Genomic DNA, 27,109 nt, shown 5'->3' on the forward strand with positions numbered 1-27,109 from the left:
CTGCGGGGAGGCCAAGCAAAGTTCTTGTATCTTTTTTTGTCATTGGTTCCCTCATGGCTTTTACCAAGTGTTGTTTCAAATTTTTACCTTTTCTAAAGGCAAAAAGCGGTTTCGGTATATTGAATTGGTCAATCAACCTCCAGTTTTTTAGGATAATCTTTTTAACCTTGTTTGCTTTTGGGTTGAATGTCAGTACACATGTCATAAGTTCTGTCTTTTATTTTATTTTAGGAGCTAGTAAACTCTCCCTAGGCGTATACCACGCTCTTTTAAGTGCCGTTCGTACCAGTTTTTTTGGGTATCCTCTGGCACACAATTTAACCTGTAGTTTCTTAGCATTATCAAAATAATAGTCTTTGTTTGAGCAGTTGCGCCGTATTCTTAAAAACTGCCCATAAGGCAACTTTTCTTTTAAACTTCTTGGGTGCCCTGATGAAAACTCTAAGAGTGTATTCCGATCAGTGGGTTTCGAATACAGATTCACCTCCAATTTCCCTTTGTTGTCGAAGGTCCACACATCGAGGAAATTAATACGTGTATTTCTGACGCATTTTGTAAATTTCAAATCTGGTGTACATCCGTTCAACCAGATATGGAATCTCTCTAATTCCTCCATTTTTCCATTCCAGATAAGAAAAATGTCGTCAATGAAGCGCACCCACTTATGGGTGTGATGGTAAAATGGTGCTGCTTCATTGTAGACATATTGCCTCTCGAATTGGTCCATTACTAGGTTCGCTTTTTCTGGGGTGAAGCAACAACCCATGGCTACGCCCTTTATTTGTAGAAACAACTCATTCTTAAAAGAGAAAAAATTGTTTTTCAAACAGATTCTCGCCAACTCTAGTAAGAATTCGGTTGGGACCTGATGAGGCCTAGTTCTTTGGTCCAAGATCAGTTCCATTACCAAAAGGGCCTCATCTTGAGGGATGTTAGTATACAGGCTCTCAATATCGAAGGAGACCAACAATTGCTGGTCTCCATCGAAAGCCTGATCTTCAATTTTAGAGATGAGGTCCATGGTGTCTCTAACATATGCCTGTGTTGTACTCACAAATGGTTTAAGAAATGTATCTAAATACTTGGCAAGTGGTTCGAGTATCGATCCACATGAAGAGATAATCGGACGTCCCGGTGGATTGGTAGCATTTTTATGTACTTTGGGGAGTACATAAATCAACGGTAATTTTTGCTTCGTAAAATTTAGATATTCATATTCTTTTTTACATAAGTACCCGGATTCTAAAGCATTAGTTGTCAAATACAGAATTTTAGCTTTTAATGTTGGGTTATCGCAAACCTTACGGTAGTGTATGGGGTTATTCAATTGTTTAACCACCTCTCTATCAGTATTTCACTATCAGGACATGTTACCCACACTAGTACATGTCCTACCTTTCACATACACTGCACCCTGCCCAGGGGGTTACCTTGGGCCTACCATAGGGGTGTCCAATATGTAAGAAAAGGGAAGAGTCAGTCCTGGCAAGTGTGTTCACTGGCCAGGACAACATGGCAGTTCACAGACTGTGCACAGGCACTGCAGTGGCAGGCCTGAGACACCATTTTAGAGCTACTCATGTGGGTGGCAGAATCAGTGCTGCAGGCCCACTAGTAGCATATGAATCACCAGCCCTGGCACACTCAGTGCACTTTACTAGTATATGCCAATCATCGATAACCAATCACAGTAATAATTTAACCAGGGAGCATTTGCACTTTGGCACTGATCAGCAGTGGCAAAGTGCCCAAAGCATCTAAACCAGCAAAACAAAATCCATCACAAAACGTAGAAGGTAGAGGCAAAAAGTCAGATGAAACCACGCCAAGGATGCCAGGTCTAACAGTCAGGAAGTTGGAAGTCCTCTTTACACTGGTCAAAGGTCCTAACCAAACCCCCTAAAACGGTCTCAGAATGTACGACAGTCTCCCTCCATCCAGGCTGGGAAAGATTGAGATTGTAAGGCTAGTAGGAAATTCCGTGTTACAAGCCAAATATGTATTCGGAGAGAAAAAGGTGGTGAGACCTCGTTTGACTGATATATTGTCCCATATTTCGAGGACAGTTTTAGTAGGGGTAGCGATGTAAGAGCTACCGAGTCTAAGATGTCTTGAGAGGCAGACCAGGTCCCAGAGGGGAAGGCACGCCTCTGCACGGTCCAGGTGGAACCAATGTTTCTCGCTGTTGTGGACAACCCACTCTGAGATATAGTGTAAGTGTGCCACCCAATAGTATTCCAAAAGGTTGTGGCACGCCAAGCCACTCCGGTGCCTGGGGAGCATGAGGATCGCGTTTGAGATTCTTGGACACTTCCCACCCCACATAAAGGTGTGGAGGTCGTGTTAAAGATGAAGAATTGCATCTTGGGGAATGGGAGTGGGCAGAGTCTGGAATAGATATAGGATTTTTGGTAGAATGGACATTTTAACCACTTTAAGGCGGCCTAGCCAGGACACCTGTAGTGGCTTCCATCTGCTTAGGTCTTCAAGGATTAATCTCCTGTATTCTGACCAATTGGCATGGGACCAGGTTGTCATGGATGGGGTTAAATTCAAGCCCAAATATTGAAGTGAGTGATAGGGGCCGGATTCTTGCCTACCTGGTTATCTCTAAGAATCCTCAAAGGTCGCCAGGATCTTTTTATCTGCCAAATAGTCTAGAGGGGACGCAATGGCGTACTCCATTCTATAGGCTTTGGAGTTTTCTCCATTCCACTCACTGATCCATTTCCTTCAATCACACTCCTCGCTGCTACAACTGACTGCACTGAACTCTCAACCTTCTCTTGATCTGGGTCATAGACAGAAACAATAGGTCCAATGGTGACCGGTACTTTTAGAGCATCCGGTAACCGCACACCTCTCCCAACCTCTGTGCTGGCTACAGGCTGGTTTCTAGTACCTTCAGCTCCTGTCGAGATTTTCCCTTCTATTCTCACATCCGACTGAGTCTGTACTCCACTATTCCCTTCTGACTGAGCCGATTTTCCCTCACACAGATCAGGATTGTATGGAGGTGGTCTCTCGGACAACAACCCCTCTAATAGGCTATCATCTGTATCACTGTCATCATCATCATCTGCACTCTTCACCTTTCAGCCATCAGTTTTTACCAATAAGGGATATAACCTGTCTCCTTCTATTGTCTGCACTCTCCACCTTTTCTCTTCTGCATCCCATTTTGCATTCTGAAATGCCTTAATCAACTTTTTCACCTTCTACTGACTTCGATCTCTTTACCTGTCATGCACTGCTCTAATCCATGCATGCAACGCTTCAAACTGAGTTGGTCTCGGCAAAGGTCGTTTCAAGCCAAATTATAGTATGCAACCCCACATTTCTTGCCATGTAATGCGCTGGAGTATCCTCGGGAGGGGCCTCTTCTCCCCCACGAGTAACCACATGTTTGTCACCTTTGCACAATTCTCGAAAAACTTTAAAACACTTCATGATAAACTAATTTCGATCGCACACAAGGTTTTCGTTTACTTCCTGATGTCAAACCCACCAATAACAGCGCGATCCTCACCAACCGACCTATCGCAGCGCGGCACCTCCTGACGTCACTCTTCCTCCACTCACAGCAGTTACCCTCCTTCACAACTCACGTCTCACCCTCTCATTCGTCCCATTCATACGCTGAAATAACCGTTTGTCCCAAACAAGTTACTTCTCTGACTGTCCGTCCACAGTCTCTCGAAGTTGTCGACCTCGGTTGGCAAATGTCTGTCCACGACTGGCCAGACAATCACCTCTGATAGGTTACGAATACTCAAATTCCACGTACAACAACCCACGACCAGCGTCGGTTCCTCACGCACTCACACATTCGCACCCCCTATCTCGGTCCAGGTGATCGATGACGTCTCACGATCCCCTTTCGGTGGTCAACAAAATCTACCTTGGGTGTCTTCCACACCACTATCGCTTAAGCTACTCGTCGAGCCTAAGACTTTCCCGGGCTGCGCGCACTCACAGCCTGTTCTCACAATCACTCAACACTCACTCCAACTCCGCAAGACATCACACAACAAAACATCACCGCAATCTACAAACATCTCACCCTATTCATACTCACTCCTCCTCGAACTGCTGCTTTCTGCCGCACCGCTACTCTCCATCAATCTCCATCAGCCGCCATTGTCCGCTGCTCACCATCCGATGAGTCACAATCACTTGACTTCAATGGGCCTCAAGAATCTCTTATCCTAATCTAGATCTCCCCTCACTACCGGAGATAACCATCCTACTCTGCTACCAACTGATAGGGGCCGGATTCTTGCCTACCTGGTTATCTCCAAGAATCCTCACAGGTCGCCAGGATCTTTTTATCTGCCAAATAGTGTAGAGGGGACGAACACAATTATCCAAATATATCTTCCAAAATTTAATTTCATTTGAAAGGACCACTGACTCCGAATCTAAAATTTATAAGATTTTATTACAATCAAAAACAGCTGAGCATACAGACACCTCAGTACAAGGTGTAAAAGGTAAATAGGCACTAACACAAAAGCAAGCCTACGCAAAATTCTCATTCAACTTAAAATAAAAAGAATCACAGATTCCAAAAGCATCAAGAATATAATCGTCAGACTAATGTCTATTTTAGGAATCATTAGTCGAAGGAAGAAGAAAAAAAAAAACGTTAGTCTGTCCCTCCACTAATTCTAAGGTGACATCCCTACCTAACATTCCCATCCCAGGTACGAGAATCAAGAAAAAGGTGTCAGAAGTGAAGACTCCCTTAAGAAGTACCTTCACTTAGTCAGAGCTCGATCTAAGATGCTCCTTCTAGCTTCCCGTCTAAACCTCATCTGCTTAACCCACGGGGCACTGTCCCTAATACAAAACCCCAACATCATAGAACACGCCCTTTGGCACACCTCTTCGGCCAGGTCTTCTCTCTGTAGTTTTCCATCAGAAATTGTCTGTCGTCCAACGTCCGTTAGCTTGACCTTGGGTCCCAGGCACCTTCCCTGCTAGAAGTATCTTTTTCACATTCCAAGGAACTCCCCTGTTGGCTTCCCACAGCATCCTAACTCCTAAAACAAAGACCTATTCTCGCTAACGAGCTAAATGTCCTTGCACCTGCAACAGAAACATGGGAACGAGAAAATACTTCATGTCTTTAAGATTTTACATTTCTCTGCAACACAAAGCCTTTACCAAGGGAATCATTTTCGGCCTACAACATTAGCTAACATAAGAAATGAACAGGCCTTCTCTTCTAACGTGTATGTAGTCAGGCCTTTACAAAATTAAACACTCTATTAAATCACACTCTAAGCATTAGTTTATCATTCTCATATGTGTAAATAAGCAAACTACACGTATAACTTTAACATGACACACGTTTAACCAAATACATTGCATTGTACGAAAACTAATTATTGTGCGTTTTACTAAATACATTTACAATAGCTTGCAACGTCGATCCTCACAAAAGCATTATTACATTTCTAATCACCTCTATGTTAAACGATTACAGCAATACATCTCTATGGCACTTCTAAACATACATTGATTAATATGCAGGTGCTGACTAATGGTGAATATGATGCACCCCTACAAATTTCAAAATCTCATAAAGCTCTATCAGTTCCTCCCTTTGATGAAAATTGTCATCACACCATCACAAAATCATTCCCTTGGAGAAAGAACCGACCTAAACAGTGCTTGTTGCCATTCTCCCCTGTCTGAACCTCTCAATTCTCTTAAGATTCTGGTATTGACTGTCCTGCAGTTTAGCCATTCGCCTCTCGCTCGCTCTAAGAGCTCTTTCAACTCTGTTTCCTCTGTACCACTTACAGGCTCTGATGAGACCCCACAAGCAGATAACACAAACCACTACAATAATAAGAGGCTTCAACACAAATCCAAGGAAGTCTTTTCCCAAGCTCGCAAACCATCTTCCCACACAACCAAATCCTTTTCCAATCTTTTCCCACACACCCTCTTCAGTCAAATCCGCAATCTCCTGATGAATCGTGGTAATGTTGTCAATATATTTCTCCAGATCCATGCTGTTGTCTGGAATATACGTGCAACATTCCTGGACCTTCAACAATTTACAGACTCCACCCTCTTTTGCCAATAATACGTCTAAAGCAAGACGATTTTGCAAAACCATCGTCCTTATCGACAACATCTCTCCATCCACCAACAGCAACGACCTTGCAGCATTCATTGACAATTCATCAACCACAGTCGCCAACCTTCTTATCTTCACATCATTCAAAATCACACCCAAACTCTGTATCATCGCTCCAAAGATATCACCAATCACTGCTCCTGCACTTGCGGCTCTCCGTACTTTAGAATGATGTCCAGTCTCCAAAAGATTTAAATCTTCTGCATGGTAAATCTTCGGAAAGATAATAGCCAAGTAACATGTACCATACCAGTTCGCAGGCAACCTCACAGAGGCATTCCTTCCACACACATAATACACAGTTGGAATCACTTGCACCGGACCTTGCAAAAAGTTCTTAGCAGAGTCCTCCATATTAAAGGTATGGTCACACGTACTCTGTCCCACCGAAACCATTTCATAATAGGTCTGAGGACGTCTCACACACAATTTCCCCTTCTGCGTCTGGTCTAAAGCTATGGGTCCATAACTTCCTTTAAATCTATGCAATCTCTCCTCATCAGTCTAATCTACTGCACTCTCTCCTGTGTTTCGTGTCTGGGTTAGTTTTCTATATCTATCTTCTACTTGACCTATAAACTTCTTCTCTGTATCTGACAATGAACATGTCAAATTATGCCGGTGAGCATAGGCCGTATCCAATTCCAAAGTCGGTATGAAATACTTCCGAAGTCTGTCCTCTGACTTATAATAGTCGTACTTATTCAAATGCCTATAGGCTGGGACTTCAGGAAGTCCTGCATCGTAATTGGAAAAGAAATACTCAAACTGTCTCCTCTCGTAAAAGATGCTAAGCAATAAGCTACAAGAAATTTCATAGGTTAGTGGAAGATGATGGTATCTAATACCCTCATCTACTGAAGAAGGTAGATGCATGCACACATAGCAATCTTAGATGCATGCACACATAGCAATCTTTTGCATCCATTGCATCAACATACTCATACAACAGCTTTGCATAAGCATTAAGCTTAAAGTCACTTCTAGACAGATCTATGTGAACCCTACGACTCTCTTCAAGTATCAAAGCTCTTTGAGCTCCTATAGTAACCCCTTTTTGGCTAGAGGTGGTAGGTGTAGGTGACCCCTGTACCTCCCCTTCCTGCTCATGAGAAACGATATATGAGGCTACAACTATCGCAACTATAGCAGCTATTACTACCCCTAAAAGTGTACCTATCACTAATTTAGCTGTACGGTGAATATTTCCAGCATCTGCCATCCTTACAAAGTTCTCGAAATTCAAGTTCGATAGCAACGTAAGAGCCTCATTCTCCTCCGGGTATTGCTTGTCAAGCCAGTCCACACGACGCCTTGAAGCTGGAAGTCCCCTAACACTTCTCAGTTCCTTATTTACACAGTCCACGGAAAGACTTCCCTAGCCCTCTTTCAATATCGTGACGGAAAGTCCCTAAATGTATTCTTCTTCCACTCGGGCCTAGGTTATCTTCTTCTTTTGGACCTTTTCCAGAACGATATTCGCTCCCAAAAGCTCTAAAACCCCTTGCAAGATTTCAAGACGAAGTATCACCAACTCCTGATCTGGTGGCACGATACCGAAAGTCGGAAAAAACAGCATCTCCAAAATCAACTCACAAACTTTACTCAGAAGCGGTAGATTCGGAATATTGAGGGTCATTATTCCTTCGATCTCCAATCCTGGAACTCTCAGTAACACTTCTATTTTCAAGTTCGGAGAGTTGCTGATCAACGTCAAGGATCTCAGCCTCCCTGTGCTCGGTATGCCTGGCATCAGTCACAGCGTATGTTCACTCTGGTGATGCGTACCTTTGACACGGCACTCTTGCTCTCCTTGACCTTCTCAGATTGTTTCGAGCTTGCTCTTCATCACTTTGCTCCGATTCGGACATTTCACAAACTGGGGCAAGGTCTCTTCCAGGTGCCAATCTCAAGTTTAACCGTTTCTGATTCACAGGCCAAACTCTTTCTGCTTCAGTGGCACTTCTGCTCTCCCTTCGAATACCCTGTGCACTACTCCCCTCTTCGGCAGAATTTGACTCTACTCCACCCACAGCAACACCTTCTCTGTCTGAGTCAAATTTGGTGCTTCGATTTGCACAACCCCTTTCGGCTTGGTCTAGGGGACAATCAACTGCATCAGCAACCCTCACAGCTTGGCTTGCCCTCTCAGATGGCTCTGCCACCTCAGCTGGATTTTCATTCACGAGAGGGGCTGTATCTTCCAAGGGTACTGGAACTCTGCGGGTATGGGAGGCATGCACCCAGTTCGGCAGTCCCCCACACTTCACTGCCGTGTTCGTGACCAGTATTACATGGTACGGACCACGCCAACGAGCATCCAGGCAACTCTTCCTCATGTGTTTACGCACAAGCACCCAATCCCCTGGGCACAAATCGTGGCATAGGTCGCTTGCGGCTGGAACAGCTGCTGCTTGCACCTGCTGAGACACAGAACGAACCACGTCAGCCAGGCCCTTACGGTAGTCGAGAATCAAGTCATCAGTGATATTAATCAATACAGTGGCAGGTATTGCTGGCAATCGCATCGCTCTCCCCATGAGTATCTCATGCGGTGACAACCCAGTCCTCCTATTGGGAACACTACGAAGACTCATGAGAACTAAGGGTAGTGCGTCGGGCCATTTCAGAGATGTCGAAGAACACACTTTTGCCATCCGTGCTTTCAAAGTCCCATTAACTTGTTCCACAATCCCATAAGCCTCTGGTCGATAATTGCAATGCAACCTCTGATCCACATTTAAGGCAGCACAGAGCAATTTCATGATCTCACTATGGAAGTGTGTCCCTCTATCTGACTCCAAAGAGGTCGGAAAGCCGAACCTCGGAATGAGCTCTCTCAGTAGCAGCTTAGCTACAGTGAGTGTGTCACATCTACGTGTTGGGTAAGCCTCCACCCTTCTTGAAAAGACACATACCACCACTAAGATGTACCTCAACCCATTACACTTCAGCATTTCAATGAAATCCAACTGCATCCTATTGAAAGGCCCTCCTGACCTCCCAATGTGGCTTAAAGTCACAGCAGTACTCTTTCCTGCATTCATCTGCTGACATGTAACACACCTCTGACATACAGCTTCAGCTACTGCACAGATCTTTGGATTATACCATGTCTGCCGAAACACTCACATCATCGCATCTCTACCAAGATGTACAGCACCATGAATCAATCTCGCCATTGGACTCAACAGACATTCCGGTAGTACCGCACGTCCATTGCTTGAAACCCACACATCCGCATCTCCCTTCTCACATCCTGCTCGTATCCAGCTATCTCGTTCCTGGTCAGTAACCTCATCCTGCACCCGTTTTAGCTCCTCCCATGTATCAGCCATGGTCAACATCATGCTAAGATCGGTTCTTTCTTGGCTCTCTTCTACATGCCCTTCAGTAAATATGCATCCTTGTTCTGCACAAAACCGGGCGACTTCATCCGCATAGCTGTTTCCCAATGACACGAAATCATTCCCCTTGCTGTGCGCAGAACATTTGACAACTGCAATTTCCTCTGGACATTGCAATGCTTCCAACAGCTGTCTCACATATTCCCCATTTCTGATAGGTGAACTAGAAGATGTCATAAACCCTCTCTGTGACCATAACTGTCCAAAATCGTGAACGACACCAAACCCGTACTGACTATCGGTATAGATCGTTATCCGAATCTGGTCAGCAGCCAAACAGGCATGGGTCAAGGCAATGAGTTCAGCCACCTGTGCGGAGTACACTCCTTCTAAACAAAAGGCTTCAACCACTCCAGTGAGGGTACATACAGCAAACGCTGCTCTAAGTTGACCAGCACTGTCTCTTAGACATGAACCGTCCACAAAGAAAACTTCATCAGGGTCAAGGAGCGGTTCATCAACAGTGTCTGGGCTCGGTTTGGTGCACAGTTCAGTAACATCGAGACAATCATGGTCCTCACAATCTTCATCATCTACATTTGGGATAGGCAACAATGTGGCAGGATTTAAAACAGAACACCTCTTCAACGTCACATTCTCTGCAGCAAGTATAACTTGTTCATAGCGAGTCAATCAAATGTTTGTGAGGTGCTGTGTTTTAGTCCTTGTCATCAACAGTTCAACAGAATGTGGCACATAGACTGTAAGCTGATGTCCCATTACAATGTTCTCACATCTTTCAATACTGACACCTGTTGCAGCAATGGATTTGAGAAATCCGGGCAACGCAGAAGCTACTGGATCTAAAGTAGCTGAAAAGTAGGCAACTGTTCTACGGACACCTCCATGACTCTGAGTCAAGACTGCCAATGCGCAACCTTCCCTTTCGCAACAGAATAGGGCGAATGCCTTATTGTAATCAGGCATCCCCAAAGCTGGAGCGCAACACAAGGCTTCTCTCAGCCTCAAAAATGATCTCAAACAGTCTTCGTCCTATGGTACCAGATCACTCACATCCTTATGCATCAGCCGTTGTAAAGGCTTCGCCTCAAAGGAGAAATTGGGAATCCATTGGCGACAGTAGCCAACCATACCCAAGAACATTCTGACTTCTCTCTGAGTGGTAGGCACAGGCATGTTCATAATAGCCTCAATACGATCTGGTGACACCTTTCATCTGCCTTTCTCAATTCTATGACCCAAATACTGCACTTCGCTCAGGCAGTACTGCAATTTGCTTGGTGACACCTTGTGTCCATTCTCTGCCAGATAATTCAGTAGGGCAATGGTATCGATCCTACAAGCGTCTTCAGTCTCTGACGCAACGAGTAGATCATCGATGTACTGCACCAGAACAGAATTCTGCGGCAATACAAGACCTTCAAGATTCTTCTTCAAGATCTGATTAAAGATAGATGGGCTCTCCGTATACCCCTGTGGGATACGAACCACGTTAACACACGATTCTCCAGCCGAAAAGCAAAAAGAAATTGGCTTTCCTCATGTAGTGGGATTGAGAAAAATGCTTGACATAAGTCAATCACTGTAAACCACTCAGCTTCACATGGGGTCTGAAACAGAATCACAGACGGATTCGGTAACACCGGACAACATGGAACGACTATCTCATTAATTTTTCGCAGATCCTGTACAATTCTAAATTTTCCGCTTGGTATCTGTACTCCCATGATAGGCGGATTGCATGGGCTACCCATAATCTCTTTTAAAATTCCCTGCTTGATCATGGACTCGATTACAGGCTTGATCCATGCAATTGTTTCAGGTTACAGATTATACTGGGGCGTCCTAGGGAATTCTACATTTGACTTGACCTGGATCCTTACTGGATCTATACCTTTGACCAACCCGATCTCTTCTCCACTGAGATCCCACACGTCAATTGACACAGAATCCCTCAGATCAAGTGGAAGTTCCTCCACTGTCAGCGCTGGATACATTTCTCTGCACACACGCTGATTTGCAACCTTAAAGGTCGCATCATCATCCCTCGTCTGTAACTCCACTCCCTTTGGGGTACAATATATAGTGCAATTCAGCTTGCACAACAGATCTCTACCTAACAGGCAAACTGGACTAGAATCGCACACCACAAACTGGTGCCGATCTCTGAAATTTCCTATCTTCACCGGAATTGGCTCCGTCAGTGGGCTAGTCAGTTTCTTATTCGCTACGCCAACAACTTGGATTGATTGTCCCGAGAGAGGAAGGTCAGGAACTACTGCACAGTAGATTGAGTAGCACCAGTGTCAACCAAAAAGGTTGTAGGGTGACCATCAATGTCTGCTTCCACAAATAGTCCCCTCTGGTCTACCTCTAAGACTGCCCCAAGCGTGCAGTCCTCTTCCCCTCTCAGGCACGGTTGTGCCAAAGGATCTGGGCTATATTCTTCACTCCCTTCAAACATAGGCATCTGTAGGTAAGTTCGAACTCCCTGTTGCATATTTTGTATCCTAGGTGGTTGAGGAACCTGCACCTGCGGAACACCAGTCCCCCCTTTGACCATCTTGGGTCTAGTCACGGTGGGAACCATCTCAGACACGGGTACCTGAACTACCTCTCCTTCCTGCGGTGTCTGATCCAAAGGAAACTCGCTTTTCCAGTGTCCGTCCTGGTGACAAAGATGACATGCAGTGGTCTTTTTCAATGTCACCACATACATCCCTGTCTTGGGATCAATTGACTTTGGTCTTCCCTCACCCTGGACATTCTGATTTCCTCCTTGATTATTTCCCTGTTTTCCTCCCAACGTCCCTTCATTAGACTGTCCCTGAGCTGTTTGCATCTGAATAAGCATCAATTTATCTTTCAACTTCCTATGCTTTGATTCTATCTCATCACTACAGTACCTAGCATACCGTAAAATCTCATCCACAGGCTTGTTCTGCCAACAAATCAAATGCTGCTGTATCATGAGACTAACCTCTGGCCTCAATCCCAACACGAACTTCGAAACAAACTGTCCCATGTCTTTTGTATCTAACACATGTAGTCCACTGTACTGTTTAAAAGTCTGCAAAAGTCTCTCATAAAACTCATGCACCGTCTCTTTTGGCTCTTGCACTGTTCGATCTATCTTCACCCAATCAATATCCTGAGGTGAAATTTTCGATTTCAACCATGTGATCATCTGTTCGAACTTTTTCATCACTATGGGCGACGGACCATTCGAAATTGGGTCCCTGTCTGGCTCTGAGGTTGGCCACTCAATAGCAATTTTACATGCTGGCCATAAATCACTCGGAACCACAATGTCAAATAATGTGTTCAAATCGACCCACAACACCTTTGAGATTTTGACAAACCGATCAACCTGCTTGTACCATTCCACAGGCTTCTCCCTTAACCGGGGAAAATCATTTGTAAATGCAGCCAAGTCACCCCTACTCCAAGGTACATGCACATATCCTCCATTCAGTACCTCTCGTAAAGGGAAATTCCCTACCTCCGTCATCCCACCACCTGGAGGCGGCGTCTCTCCTATAGTTCTCCTAGAACTTTTCTTCTTAAACCATCTTTCTTCCCACTTATCTAGCATAATCCATGCACGCATTGCTACGATCAAATCCTTGATATGAGTTCTCAAACCCATGACTCTCTTTTCTTCCAGTTCCTGATCACTGTACTGCAGTCTGTGACTTCCCTGCAATGATTTCGTTTTGGACAAATCCACATCACACTTTTTAGCCAATTCTGACAACTTCTCATATGCAGTTCGTGCCTTGCGAGTCACATCCTTCGCTACAAAGAGTAACTCATTTTGTTCATACATGTATGTTCTCTCAAGAGGTTTCCGCTTATTATCTCGTCTACTTCTGCTTTCAACCTTACAACATCTAACCTTCTTCCTTTCAGGGCTCCCTTAAGTACCATTCTACAAGCTGCTCCATCTCTTTCATCGTAATCACATTCCTGTTCCTGAGACCTACTCTCTTCTGACATACTCATAGGAACTGAACGATTCACTATTGTGCCTCGTTCGCTTTCTGCTGTTCTCACACTCTGATTCTGATTCCTCACTGGCGGTGCCCACATCCGTAAATCTGATCTTGACTCGGCCAAAGACTTCGGCCTCACTGGTCTCGCCTCTGTCTGTCCCCTAGAGGAGTCTGCTGTAGCTGGCAATGGCGTACTCCATTCTATAGGCGTTGGAGTTTGCTCCATTCCACTCACTGATCCATTTCATTCAATCACACTCCTCGCTCCTACAACTGACTGCACTGAACTCCCAACCTTCTCTTGATCTGGGTCGTAGACAGAAACAATAGGTCCAATGGTGACCGGTACTTTTAGAGCATCCGGTAACCGCACACCTCTCCCAACCTCTGTGCTGGCTACAGGCTGGTTTCTAGTACCTTCAGCTCCTGTCGAGATCTTCCCTTCTATTCTCACTTCCGACTGTGTCGGTACTCCACTATTCCCTTCTGACTGAGCCGATTTTCCCTCACACAGATCAGGATTGTATGGAGGTGGTCTCTCGGACAACAACCTCTCTAATAGGCTATCATCTGTATCACTGTCATCATCATCATCATCATCTGCACTCTTCACCTTTGAGCCATCAGTTTTTACCAATAAGGGATATAACCTGTCTCCTTCTATTGTTTGCACTCTCCACCTTTTCACTTCTGCATCCCATGGCAGAGATGCTCCGAACAACGCTAGACGCTGCCGGCCTCAGATTGATCAATGTAGGCCCCACACACACCGGGGGCCATACTATTGATCTCATCTTTGCTAATATCAAGGATGTGCGGCCTGAAAAACCTCTCCCCTTGATATGGTCAGATCATTCACTTGTCCCATTCACTCTGAACATTCGAAGCGATACCAAGGCGCCAAGTAAATGCTACTTTATGAAAAGGCAATGGAAAAAACTGACCCCTGAGTCTATGCTCCCGGTTCTGGCGCAAACCACTCCCCCCTTGACAAATAATCCCAATATGGATGCTTTACTACTCAATGAATGGATTGGAGGGATGGTTTCTTTTATTGCCCCAGCCTCTCGGGCTTTATCAAAAAGAGAATCCCCCTCAGCTCCCTGGTTTACGCAGGAACTTAGAGAGGAGAAAGCGGCTTGTAAACAACTGGAAAGACTCTGGAGAGAAAACTACGGCTTAGAAGAAAAAACTAGATATAAGGATGCATCAAAAAAATTCCGAAAAGCCATTAGGAATAATAAAAAGCGCTTCTACGCGGACTCGATTATACAGGCAGAACAGTCCAGCAAACAAGTTTTTAAAGTAGTACAGTCCTTCCTCAAACCTCAATGCATTGAAAGAGAGGTTGTTCCCACACCATTACTTTGCGAGCAAATTTCAGAATACTTTGATCTTAAAATTAAGAAAGTATATGACTCCTTTGGCCCAGTAATAAGTACTGTGAAACAGGACACAGCGAACAATGGCGAGACAGGAGTAACCCTCACCCAGTTCGCGCATATCCCTCTGAACGAGGTGAGGCAAGAACTCAGCCGCTGTAAATCCGGCTCCCCTGATGACCCCTGTCCTGCTAAACTATGGAGTGCCATAGCGGACTCTGTAGCGCCCACACTTCAAAGTATCTGGAACTCTTCCATCACGTCAGGAATCTTTCCTGACGTTTGGAAGCATGCCACTCTCCTTCCCCTAAAGAAAAAACCAAACGGGGACCCAGATGACCTCACGAATCTCCGCCCAATATCCCTTCTAGCCGCCCCGGGAAAAATGCTGGAAAAAGTGATACAACGCCAATTGAGTAAATTTGTGGAAACCAACAACATTCTCCATGAAACTCAATCTGGCTTTCGACCCGGTTTCAGCACAGAAACAGCGCTCCTAGAGGTAGCCAAGTCAGTGAGGTGGTCAATGGATGCAGGAAGTTCAGCTATGCTGGTACTCCTGGATCTGTCGGCCGCCTTCGATACGGTGGACCACGCTAGACTACTCAGCCGGCTGGCAGAGATAGGCATTCAGGACAACGCGTTGTGGTGGATAAACTCCTACCTATCTCAGAGAACGCAGAAGGTGGCACTTGGGACGATTTCTTCCACACCTAAAACCCTCAACTGTGGAGTCCCGCAGGGCTCGGCCCTCAGCCCTCTCTTGTTCAATATCTATCTGGCCCCCCTTTTTACGCTAATTGCCAACTGGGGTGTTAAGGCAATTTCTTATGCCGACGACACCCAGTTGGTATTTCCATACTCTGAGATGACACAGGAATGCTTCGCAAACTTTAAAGGCTGTCTCCAGGACATTGCTCACTGGATGAATACTAACAAACTAAAACTAAATGCCAATAAAACCGAAGTTATCTTTTTCGGTAAGGGTCCCACCCCCGCCCCAGAGCTATGGTGGCCGGTGGAGATGGGCCCCCCCCCCTTTGCCCAGTCACTCGGCAAAAAACCTTGGAGTGAGATGGGATAATAAAATGTCTTTCACTTCCCATATCCAACAAGTGGCTGGTTGCTGTTTAAGTAAACTAAGAAACCTCCGAAAATTTCTTAAACTTCTACCAGAGAGCTGTAGAAAAATGGTAGTCCATGCAACGGTCAACTCACGGCTTGACTATGCTAATGGTCTTTACCTGGGCCTCCCAAAATTCCTAACCCATAAACTGCAGGTAGTTCAAAACGCGGCTGCGAGGTTGCTACTGCGGATTCCTTTCAAGCAGTCAGTCTCTCCGCATCTTCGAACCCTGCACTGGCTTCCTGTGGTCAACCGGATAAAATTCAAAGCTCTGACGCTTGCGTTCAGATCTTTGCATGGCTCCTGCCCACTTTACCTAAAAAAACGCCTTCCAAGATATTCCCAAAGCCGCGCATTACGGTCTAATGACCGTGTCCTACTGGTCGTCCCTCGAGCAAAAAAGGCCCGCCTTGGCGGTCGTACCTTTTCAGCAAACGTCTCCGTTCTGTGGAACTCTCTACCTCAAGCAATCCAGCAGGCTCCATCTGAACCCTGCTTTAAGAAGATGCTAAAGACCTGGCTCTTCTCCCAGCCACGCTAGGTCTTCTATTTCCGCCCCAGGACTTCTGTGGTTCCTCTAGCGCCGGGACACCTCCTCGAGAGGTAGCTGTTCGCGCTTTATAAAATTCAGTATTATTATTATTATTATTATCTTGCATTCTGAAATGCCTTAATAGACCTTTTTCACCTTCTCCTGACTTCGATCTCTTTTCCTGTCATGCGCTGCTCTAATCCATGCATGCAACGCTTCAAACTGAGTTGGTCTCAGCAAAGGTCGTAATGCCGCCATCACAGATTTCAACTGATACAACACTTCGGATCTAAATGAGCCATATCGCGGGAAAGCTAACTCTCCTTCATTCTGGGTCATCTTATGCCAATTTTCAAGCCAAATTATAGTATGCAACCCCACATTTCTTGCCATGTAATGCACTGGAGTATCCTTGAGAGGGGCCTCTTCTCCCCCACGAGTAACCACATGTTTGTCACCTCTGCACAATTCTCGAAAAACTTTAAAACACTTCATGATAAACTAATTTCGATCGCACACAAGGTTTTCGTTCACTTCCTGATGTCAAACCCACCAATAACAGCGCGATCCACACCAACCGACCTATCGCAGCGCGGCACCTCCTTCACAACTCACGTCTCACCCTCGCATTCGTCCCATTCATACGCTGAAATAACCGTTTGTCCCAAACAAGTTACTTCTCTAACTGTCCGTCCACAGTCTCGCGAAGTTGTCAACCTAGTCTGGCAAATGTCTGTCCACGACCGGCCAGACAATCACCTCTGATAGGTTACAAATACTCAAATTCCACATACAACAACCCACGACCAGCGTCGGTTCCTCACGCACTCACACATTCGCACCCCCCTATCTTGGTCCAGGTGATCGATGATGTCTCACGATCCTCTTTCGGTGGTCAACAAAATCTACCTCGGGTGTCTCATACACCACAATCGCTTAAGCTACTCGTCGAGCCTAAGACTTTCCCGGGCTGCGCGTGCTCACAGCCTGATCTCACAATCACTCAACACTCACTCCAACTCCGCAAAACATCACACAACAAAACATCACCGCAATCTACAAACATCTCACCCTATTCATACTCACTCCTCCTCGAACTGCTGCTTTCTGCCGCACCGCTACTCTCCATCAAACTCCATCAGCCGCTGTCGTCCGCTGCTCCCCATCCGATGAGTCACCATCACTTGACTTCTATGGGCCTCAAGAATCTCTTATCCTAATCTAGATCTCCCCTCACTACCGGAGATAACCATCCTACTCTGCTACCAACTGATAGGGGCCAGATTCTTGCCTACCTGGTTATCTCCAAGAATCCTCACAGGTCGCCAGGATCTTTTTATCTGCCAAATAGTGTACAGGGGACGAACACAATTATCAAAATATATCTACCAGAATTTGATTTCATTTGAAAGGACCACTGACTCCGAATCTAAAATTTATAAGATTTTATTACAATCAAAAACAGCTGAGCATACAGACACCTCAGTACAAGGTGTAAAAGGTAAATAGGCACTAACACAAAAGCAAGCCTACGCAAAATTCTCATTCGACTTAAAATAAAAAGAATCACTGATTCCAAAAGCATCAAGAATATAATCGTCAGACTAATATCTATTTTAGGAATCATTAGTCGAAGGAAGAAGAAAAAAAAAACGTTAGTCTGTCCCTACACTAATTCTAAGGTGACATCCCTACTTAACATTCCCATCCCAGGTACGAGAATCAAGAAAAAGGTGTCAGAAGTGAAGACTCCCTTAAGAAGTACCTTCACTTAGTCAGAGCTCGATCTAAGATGCTCCTTCTAGCTTCCCGTCTAAACCTCATCTGCTCAACCCACGGGGCACTGTCCCTAATACAAAACCTCAACATCATAGAACACGCCCTTCGGCACACCTCTTCGGCCAGGTCTTCTCTCTGTAGTTTTCCATCAGAAATTGTCTGTCGTCCAACGTCCGTTAGCTTGACCTTGGGTCCCAGGCACCTTCCCTGCTAGAAGTATCTTCTTCACATTCCAAGGCACTCCCCTGTTGGCTTCCCACAGCATCCTAATTCCTAAAACAAACACCTATTCTCGCTAACGAGATAAATGCCCTTGCACCTGCAACAGAAACATGGGAACGAGAAAATACTTCACGTCTTTAAGATTTTACATTTCTCTGCAACCCAAAGCCTTTACCAAGTGAATCATTTTTGGCCTACAACATTAGCTAACATAAGAAATCAACAGGCCTTCTCTTCTAAGGTATATGTAGTCAGGCCTTTACAAAATTAAACACTCTATTAAATCACACTCTAAGCATTAGTTTATCATTCTCATATGTGTAAATAAGCCAACTACACGTTTAACTTTAACATGGCACACGTTTAACTTAATACATTGCATTGTACGAAAACTAATCATTGTGCGTTTTACTAAATACGTTCACAATAGCTTGCAATGTCGATCCTCAAAAAAGCATTATTACATTTCTAATCACCTCTATGTTAAACGATTACAGCAATACATCTCTATGACACTTCTAAACATACATTGATTAATATGCAGGTGCTGACTAACGGTGAATATGATGCAGCCCTACAAATTTCAAAATCTCATAACGCTCTATCATGAGTGTGGCACCCTTTGAATGGTTGCAGGGGACTTGTGATCGCTGCCACCAAAGGGAATGCCCATAATGTCTTTCTCTCAGCAAATAGCTATAGCCAATGGTTCCACTGCCAGGGCTTAAAGAAGAGGTGAGAGCGGGCAGCCCTATCTGGTGCCTCTCGCCAGGTGATTGGGTTGGGCAAGCCGTCCATTAATGTGGATTTGTGCTGTGGGGGAGGTATATGATGCCAGTATACGAGAAATCATACCCAGTCCCAAGCCTATCTTAACTAAGACTGCACGCAAAAAGGGCTAGCTAACAAGGTCAAAGGCCTTCTCCACAGCCGACGAAAGAAGGCAAGTTGAGATGTTGCAGCAGTGTGGTTTCTAGACTGTATGAGCAATACAGCAGATGTTGTCCGCACCCTGAGGATGGTGAATAAAGCCGACCAGATCAAGGTCTATGAAGCCAGGGAGCTACGGATCCAGGTGGTTCGCCAAAATCATTGTGTTAATTTTGGCATCAGTATTTAACAGGGCAATGGGGCGGTAAGAGGCACATAGTGATAAATGTTGCCCAGACTTTGGAATAAGCACTATTTTGGCAGCAGCCATGGTGGGGGTAAGGCCTGTGTCTTCGTAAGTGAACTAAAGAGCTGCAGCATGTAGCCTTGGAGCTGGGGGAGGAATTTGCAATAGAAAGGTGCCAGAAGGCCATCTGGTCCTGGTGTTTTGCCCAGTGGTAGTCCTCGGAGGGCATGCTGTATTTCGGGCAAGGTAATGGGGGCATCTCAAAGTTGTGCATGTTGGGAGTCTATAGATGTACATGAGCAAGTACCCAGGAAAGAGTCGATATCTTCCTAGGATGGGTCATCTCCCTCATAAAGGACATTGTAAAAATCTCAGAACGCTTGTTGCTTGGCAGTTTCAGTGACGGCCCGAGTGCCATCTCCAAGTTTAAGTTTGGATATGTGAGCACGTGCCATCTGTTGGTGGAGATTTGACGAGGATGGAGCCCACCTTATCTCCCCCTCATAGTACCTCTGTTTTAAAGCCAGCAGAGCTTTCTCCACCTTGTTTGTTCGAAACGCCATCAGCTGACCCCGCAGCAGTGCGAGCTGTCTTTTGTAGCATCTAGATGGGGTCGATTGGTCAAGGTGTTCCAGAGATTTAATATTCCTAGTCAGGCCTGATTCAACCATTCTGGCTTTCCTTGTGCGGGCAATAGCTATGGATGTCATGGCGCCCCATATTGTCGCCTTAAAAGTGTCCCAAAGGGTAAAGTCTGAGTTCTCAGGAAGAGCGTCAGCCTCAAAATACACCGAGACCTCCCTCTGGATTTTAGCCACATCAATGGGAGAATGAGGGAGAAAGTGCCAGAGAGTGCAGGATGGCAAAAAAGGCCCATGACATTGCAGGATTAATTCCAAGTGAGCGTGATCGGAGAGGGAAATGTCTGAGATCTGGGCAGAGTCCAGATACCACGACAAGGATTGGGAAATGACAAGATTGTCAGTACGGAAGTAGGAATGGTGAACATGCTAGTAGAATGAATAGTCTAGCGTATCGAGGAATATGTATTGCCAAGCGACAATAAGACCCAGGTTAGTAAAGTCCCTCTTCATGGCAGTCGACATTGCCCTGTGCCCTGGAAAGAGGAGGTGCTGCAGTACAAGTCGGGATCCCACACCATTAAGCTATCCTACCACCACCAGGTTGCCACCCCTCCTGTGTCCACTGGTCCATCAATATAGTCCTAAGATACGTGTACAGGGATTCATTAGAGGCATATATGTTTAAGAGGGTGAGAGTGTGGGTGTCCTGCTGTATCAAGAGTTGTAAGAACCATTCATCCCCGTCCCATGCCACCCGCAATACTTTAGAGCAGAAACCCACCTTGCACAGAATTGCAAGTCCAGCTGATTTAATTGTAGAAGATGCCCAGTAGTGAACCGGGTATCTAGGGTGGGACATGCAATGGGTGTCAGCATTTAGGAGGTGAGTGTCCTGGAGAAAGATGATGTCTGGATCTTGTAGGAGGAGATAGCACCAAACCTGGCTTCTCTCGTTTGGAATGTTCAATCCCCGGACGCTGAGAGACAGGAATTTAATGTGTGGTATATCAACAATAGGCGAGGTCTGAGAGCACAGCCGATGAGGGGCAATGTAGAAGGGAAGTACATACCCTGGGTGTACAGGGATGGCTTTTGTGGGTCCAGGCGGAGGCATGAGACAGGCATAGAGGTGGAGCATGGACAGGCAAAGGGTAGAAAGGCTGGTAGGTAGGATGCGTAAGGAGCACCTCCAGTATTGGGGAACAGGGAGTGGCAGCTCAAGGAGCGAAATTGTAATGAGGATAACCATCAAAAGGTGCATTGTAGCATCCACTGACCATTCAGAAAGAAAAAAAACAGTACAAACAATAGCAGGCCAACCAGGCCAGGTATCTCCATTCAAGTCCTAGAACGACCTACGTGGCAGTGCACGGGCCATTCTGGAGAAGTCACTCTCCAAATGGACGAATCGAGTAGGGGAGACAGCAGGCAGATATGTAGATTCCCCACATCTGCAGCAAGCACAGGTCAGGGCAGGAGACGACTCTGCCGCTTCTCCAGGAGCTCCAGGAGGTTGGGCCTGGGGCCAGACCCAACATGGCACCTCCATGATCAGTTGCAGCAGTAGTCAATGTTCCAAGGGTTAGAGGCAGTAGTTCCTGTGGAGAAGTCTCTCCGGTTCGGCATTGTGGCAGAGGGAGGGGTCAAGGGGCCCCATAGGATATAATTATATAGAAGTTGGGTTGAGGCCCATTTAAATGCATCAAGTGTTATGTGAAAGTCTTATATGTTAGATAGAGCCTGAGGTGGAATGGGCCGGTGAGTATTTGTCATCCAAGGAGCGGAGATGTTGGATAATATCTTGCTTGGTTGCGCGAGAAATCTTCTCCTTGTTTGGTGGTGTAGGCCGGGAAGTTTTCATTATGCACCAGGGTCTCGCGATTTGACGTCTGTGGTGAAGATGGGTTGGTCTCACCATTGTCATATTGTATATTCACAATTTTCTTAGCTTCCCATCTGCCCTCCCATGTGAAGATAAGGGTGAAAGGATGGCCCCATTGATACTTGACACTAAGTTTGCGTAGCTTGTCCGTGACAGGTTTAAAGTCTCTGCACCGTCGTAGAGTTATAGGAGCGAGATCTTGGAAAATCTGAATGGAGTGGCCCCTAAAGACCAGGTCTGCTTTGCGACGAACGACTTGCAGGATGGCTTCTTTTTCAGTGAAAACGTGCACTTGTGTGAGAATGTCTAGGACAAAGTCGGGACATTCCGAGCCGAAGTTACACAGTGGGCTCTGTCGAGGGCAGGGGGGAAGTGTTGACGTCCTCCTGGATCACCTGCAGGAGATCAGCAGTTAACGTCATGATGTCCGATCCCTCCGCCCCTCTGGGAATTCCCTTGATACAAAGGTTGTTCCTCCTGCTCCTATTTTTCAAATCTTCCTGCTTCAGTGAAGTTCAATTTGTTGCTCCTCTAAAGTAGCCATTCTCTGCCGTAGGTTTTCCTAGTCTTCTGAGCAGGCATCTACTGTACATTCCAAGTCGTCAACGGGCCCACCTATCTCTGTGACGTCACGTTTAAGTTCATGGCAGCAGGTTTTGAACTCTGACATGAGGGAACCAATTTCAGATCTAATTTCTTGTGAGAAGTTATTCATGTAGGCCTGGGTGAGTGCGGCTGTGGAAGGATCCCCGATTGCGACCACTGAGGAAGGATCTGTGGTGCCCATGGTCAAAGAGGGTGCTTTTTGCCACAAGGAGTTGACAGGATTGTCTTTAGAAAAGTTGGTGGATGTCTTCTTGATAGATGTGCCTCATGGCATGGCAAGAGGCTATCACCGTACCCAATAAATGATGGGTGAGAAAGCGAGGCGGGGTCCGTTTGTGGAGGATGCCATCAAAGGTATAGGTCCTACAGTAAACTCACCTCAGCCAGGCGCAGGTAGAGCCAGGACGATGTGGTATGGAGGCGAAGAGTTAAGCCTGGGAGTTCACCGGGCAGTCTGGAGGTACTCCAAGTTTGAGCTAAGGGGTAGTTAGAGACCAGACACTGTGGCAAGGTTGGCCCGTCTCTGGGTAGCAGCGCGGCTGTGTGGCCTACAAAACGGGAGATAGCAAGAAGAAGAGGAAGTTAGACGTCCCTAGTGCCGGAGAATTTGCAGGGTGGGGGATCCAGAGGGGCTGATATGGTGGTTGATGGAGCCCAAGAATAGCTATTCAGAGAATGTTGAGGCCAGGTGGGGGATGGGGCAGTGCAAGAATGTGTCCCTCAGGAGGGGGAGAGTGATGCCTGGGATGAGAGAGAAGCTATGATGTGTGATTTCACAGCCAGATTCAGCCCTCCAGGTTTACCAGGTGTGAGGGAGGTTGCCACCAATTCAGAGTGGCAACCCCCAGCAGTCCCGAGGGCTGAGCACCAGCGGAGGAGGGCAATGCCTGTGTAAGGGGGTGGCACCCTGCATGGTCGTAATCACGTAATAAGTTGGAGTAGACAGTGGAACACCAAGGAGTCAGGGAAGGAGGCCTGAAACTGATGATGGGGCCAGAACCGGCTGGGGAGCAGCGAGCTAAGTCCCAGTAGGCTGAAAGAAGGTCCGTGCAGGCCAGGCAGGCCTTGGTCGAAGGCCGTAGGGGAAGCGCCGTCAGGCAATGAGAGGTAGAGGGGGAGTCTAGCCTCTATTAGGGTAATGGTCTTGCCTTAGTGTCATATGCAGATGACACACAAATCATCATGCTCCTTACTCCCGATGTCAGCCGACCCTCCACTCAACTCAATTCATGCCTTAAAGTGGTAACAGACTGGATGTCTGCAAGCAATCTGAAACCTAAAATAAGTAAAAACTGAAGTACTTGTGATCAGAAAAAATAGGTCAAGATGAATGGAACTGGCATGGCCAGAACAACATGGAGAATTACCTAAGCCTGCCCAAGCAGTAAAGAGTCTAGCTTTCTGGAAAGTTGATAAAATCATGATGGTAACATAGGCCAAAAAACTTGTTTTGTTATCATTAGATCTCCCAGAAGGCTCTTACATATATTGCCAAACCCACTAGGAGGATACTGGTACAGGGTATAATAAACTCATGTCTAGATTATGGGAACTCCCTCTACTTAGGGAGCCCAAACTATGTGATAGAAAGACTCCAAGTGGGCCAGAAGCAGCAGCCAGAGCCCCTCACAAAATACCTAAGCCCCAATCAGCCAGCCCAGCGTTAGTAGCCCTTCACTGGCATCCAGTTCAAAATAGAATCCTTTTTATGGCTCTTTGCATCACGCATTGGACCATTCATGGGAAAGCCCGCTTATCAACTGGAACTTACTTACCGCCTATGGTCCATGGAAGTCTCTTTGACCAAGAAGTCAAGGACTCCTGTTAGAGCCCAAGTTCAAAAGAGCAAGAAGTGGTGGCTGCTCCTTTGAGTATCGTGTACCCAAGCTCTGGAACTCCCACCCCACCTTCCTTAGAAGTCAGCAGTCAGAAGCCGGCTTCAGAAAATTTCTTAAAACTCATCTTTTCGGGAGCATTGGCTTTAGCCATATAGGTTCCTGCAGGCATTCGTGCGAGGTTGTTGCAATAAGCGCTGAGAGGCCCAGTCGGGTAGCAATGAGCTATATAAAAACACCTTGAATTGAATTGAATTCAGTTTGAATTCAGTTTGGTATGGTGAAGTGTCTGTCGGATTTCACCTGGGATTTTTACATGCCCACACTGACACTGACAAAAACACACAGACACACACTCTCATCTCTGTTTATGAAGGCCTTAAAAATGTTGATTACTATGTCGTGGTTTAGGTGACCCTAACAACCGGTCCCTCCTCTCTCTTTCCACTGCCCCTTAAGTCCACCTCATGTCCTGCTTCTCATATAATGTGTTTTAGCAAGATATCTCAGAGTGATTGTTGGGAAATCTGAAGCTCACAGCCACCCACTTCTCCATTCGTTTTGACCGATTGAATGCTAAGTCACTCATTCGCTCTTACCCACCCATCCAACTCTTGGAAGATGAGCGCATCTGATTGTTAACCCCAGAGACAGAGTTAGGGCATGTACAATTAGTTGTGACATATTGGGAGATATGTACAATAGAAGTGAGGCGTTAGCTGTCGTGGATTAACGCCTCACTCCACCACTCTGAAACTCAAGGCTGCACCATATTTACAACAATATGGTGCAGCCTTGCGTTTCCCCCTGCAATGTTGCTATGGTTAGCAGTGTAGCGCCAATGCAGGCACCCTTGCACCATAGTCCAAGGGTGTCTGCATGCGGGGGAGAATTGTTTATGTACAGGAAGGTGTCCCTTCCTGCACATAAACAATCCTGAAATGCCATTTTGTCACTTGTATGTGTGCTGCGTGATGCAGCACACATGAAAGTCACAAAATGGCTTTTTAAAAAAAAGATTGTTTATGTACAAGAAGGGAGACCTTCCTGTACATAAACAATCCATGGCTTTTTGCTTTATCCATGTGTGCTGCAGAAGGCAGCACACATGGAAAAAGCAAAAATGAGGAGAAATAATGCGTTCCTCCTCGTTTTGCCGACTTAAGATCAGGTTTTCTCAGGTCTTAATTTTGGCGCTGCCCCCTATGTGCGCTGCCCTTGTACATAGGAGGCAGCATCAAAATCAATGGGTGTTGCGGTGGAACGCCTACTGCAATACCCACTGCCCACCCCTTTCACGCTAACCATAGCGTGAAAGGGGGCCTTATTTACAAGGCAGCGTTAAGCCACATTAAGTGGCTTAACGCTGCCTTGTAAATAAGGCTAAGCCCCTATCGCCACCACAACGTCAATAAATGTGATGTTGTGGCGGCCATAGGGGCTTGTACATATGCCCCATTATGTTCCTCAAACGGGTCAGAGACAAAGGGATGCTTGTGGTATAAAGTTTATTCTACAAATCCTTACTCCGGAGCAGTGCTTAATTTGCATTAAAAAAAAAGTGCCAGGACTCTCGTCTTTAGGCCACTGCACCTTGCACCACACATTGCCATGGTGACAATGATAGTAACAACACAACTGCTAACCATCACACTCTTACAAGTGTGACAGTTCGGACTATTTTAAGCCCCCAAAGCTATAAGAATGGCTTGGGTGGCAGACAATAGTACTTTGTAATGCATATGTAACTAATAATTAACTGTTGTTGTGGTAATCTCTAAATTAGCCAGACAATGCAACCTTTTGGCAGACTGTCACAAGCGGTGGTGTTGACAGTTAAGTGCCCGTGCTGAGCACCGGAAACCACTGGCTCAAATTAAGCACTACTCTGGAGACCATACTTGCTTTCCAACAGTGAAGATTGAAGTACCCCTTCAGGCAGAAGGAATCTTTTACTTTGTTTATTTGTGGCACATAATGAGAGACAATATTTATTGGTTAGTATCAGAAGTAGTTGTCATCAGTGTTTTACCCACCATGATTAACCACTGCAATTTATGCTCCAGGGCTACCAATTCAATGCTTATGTTATCACTAGTAGGCATCTATGTGAAAGGGGGAAGAACAATTTTGAATTAGGAAGAATTTTTATCTGTAAGTCACCATTCTTTTGAGTCTGTGTGAAATATATGATAAGAGTTTTCATTTGGCTTCTGAAAATCAAATATGCATTTCTTTTTTCAATAGCGGAATCCACCTCGTCAGACATCACTCTTTGTGGAATGAACATTGCATCTAATGATTCTATCTGTGAACATCTGAGAATTGGGTTTTATATGAACATGTAGATTGAAAAAATGCAAGTAAATCACTTAAAATGTAGAGAAAAATATTGATTTATTTTGCAGTGTATTCTTCAATACCTATTTCTTGAGGATTTCATTGTTGTGGAAGATGTGCTTCTTATGAGACAGAGAAAATATATTAAACAGATGTATTCCTCTAGGCTGATTTTCATTTTTATGTT

This window comes from Triturus cristatus, chromosome 6, assembly GCF_964204655.1.
Source record: "Triturus cristatus chromosome 6, aTriCri1.1, whole genome shotgun sequence".
NCBI classification, from domain to species: domain Eukaryota; kingdom Metazoa; phylum Chordata; class Amphibia; order Caudata; family Salamandridae; genus Triturus; species Triturus cristatus.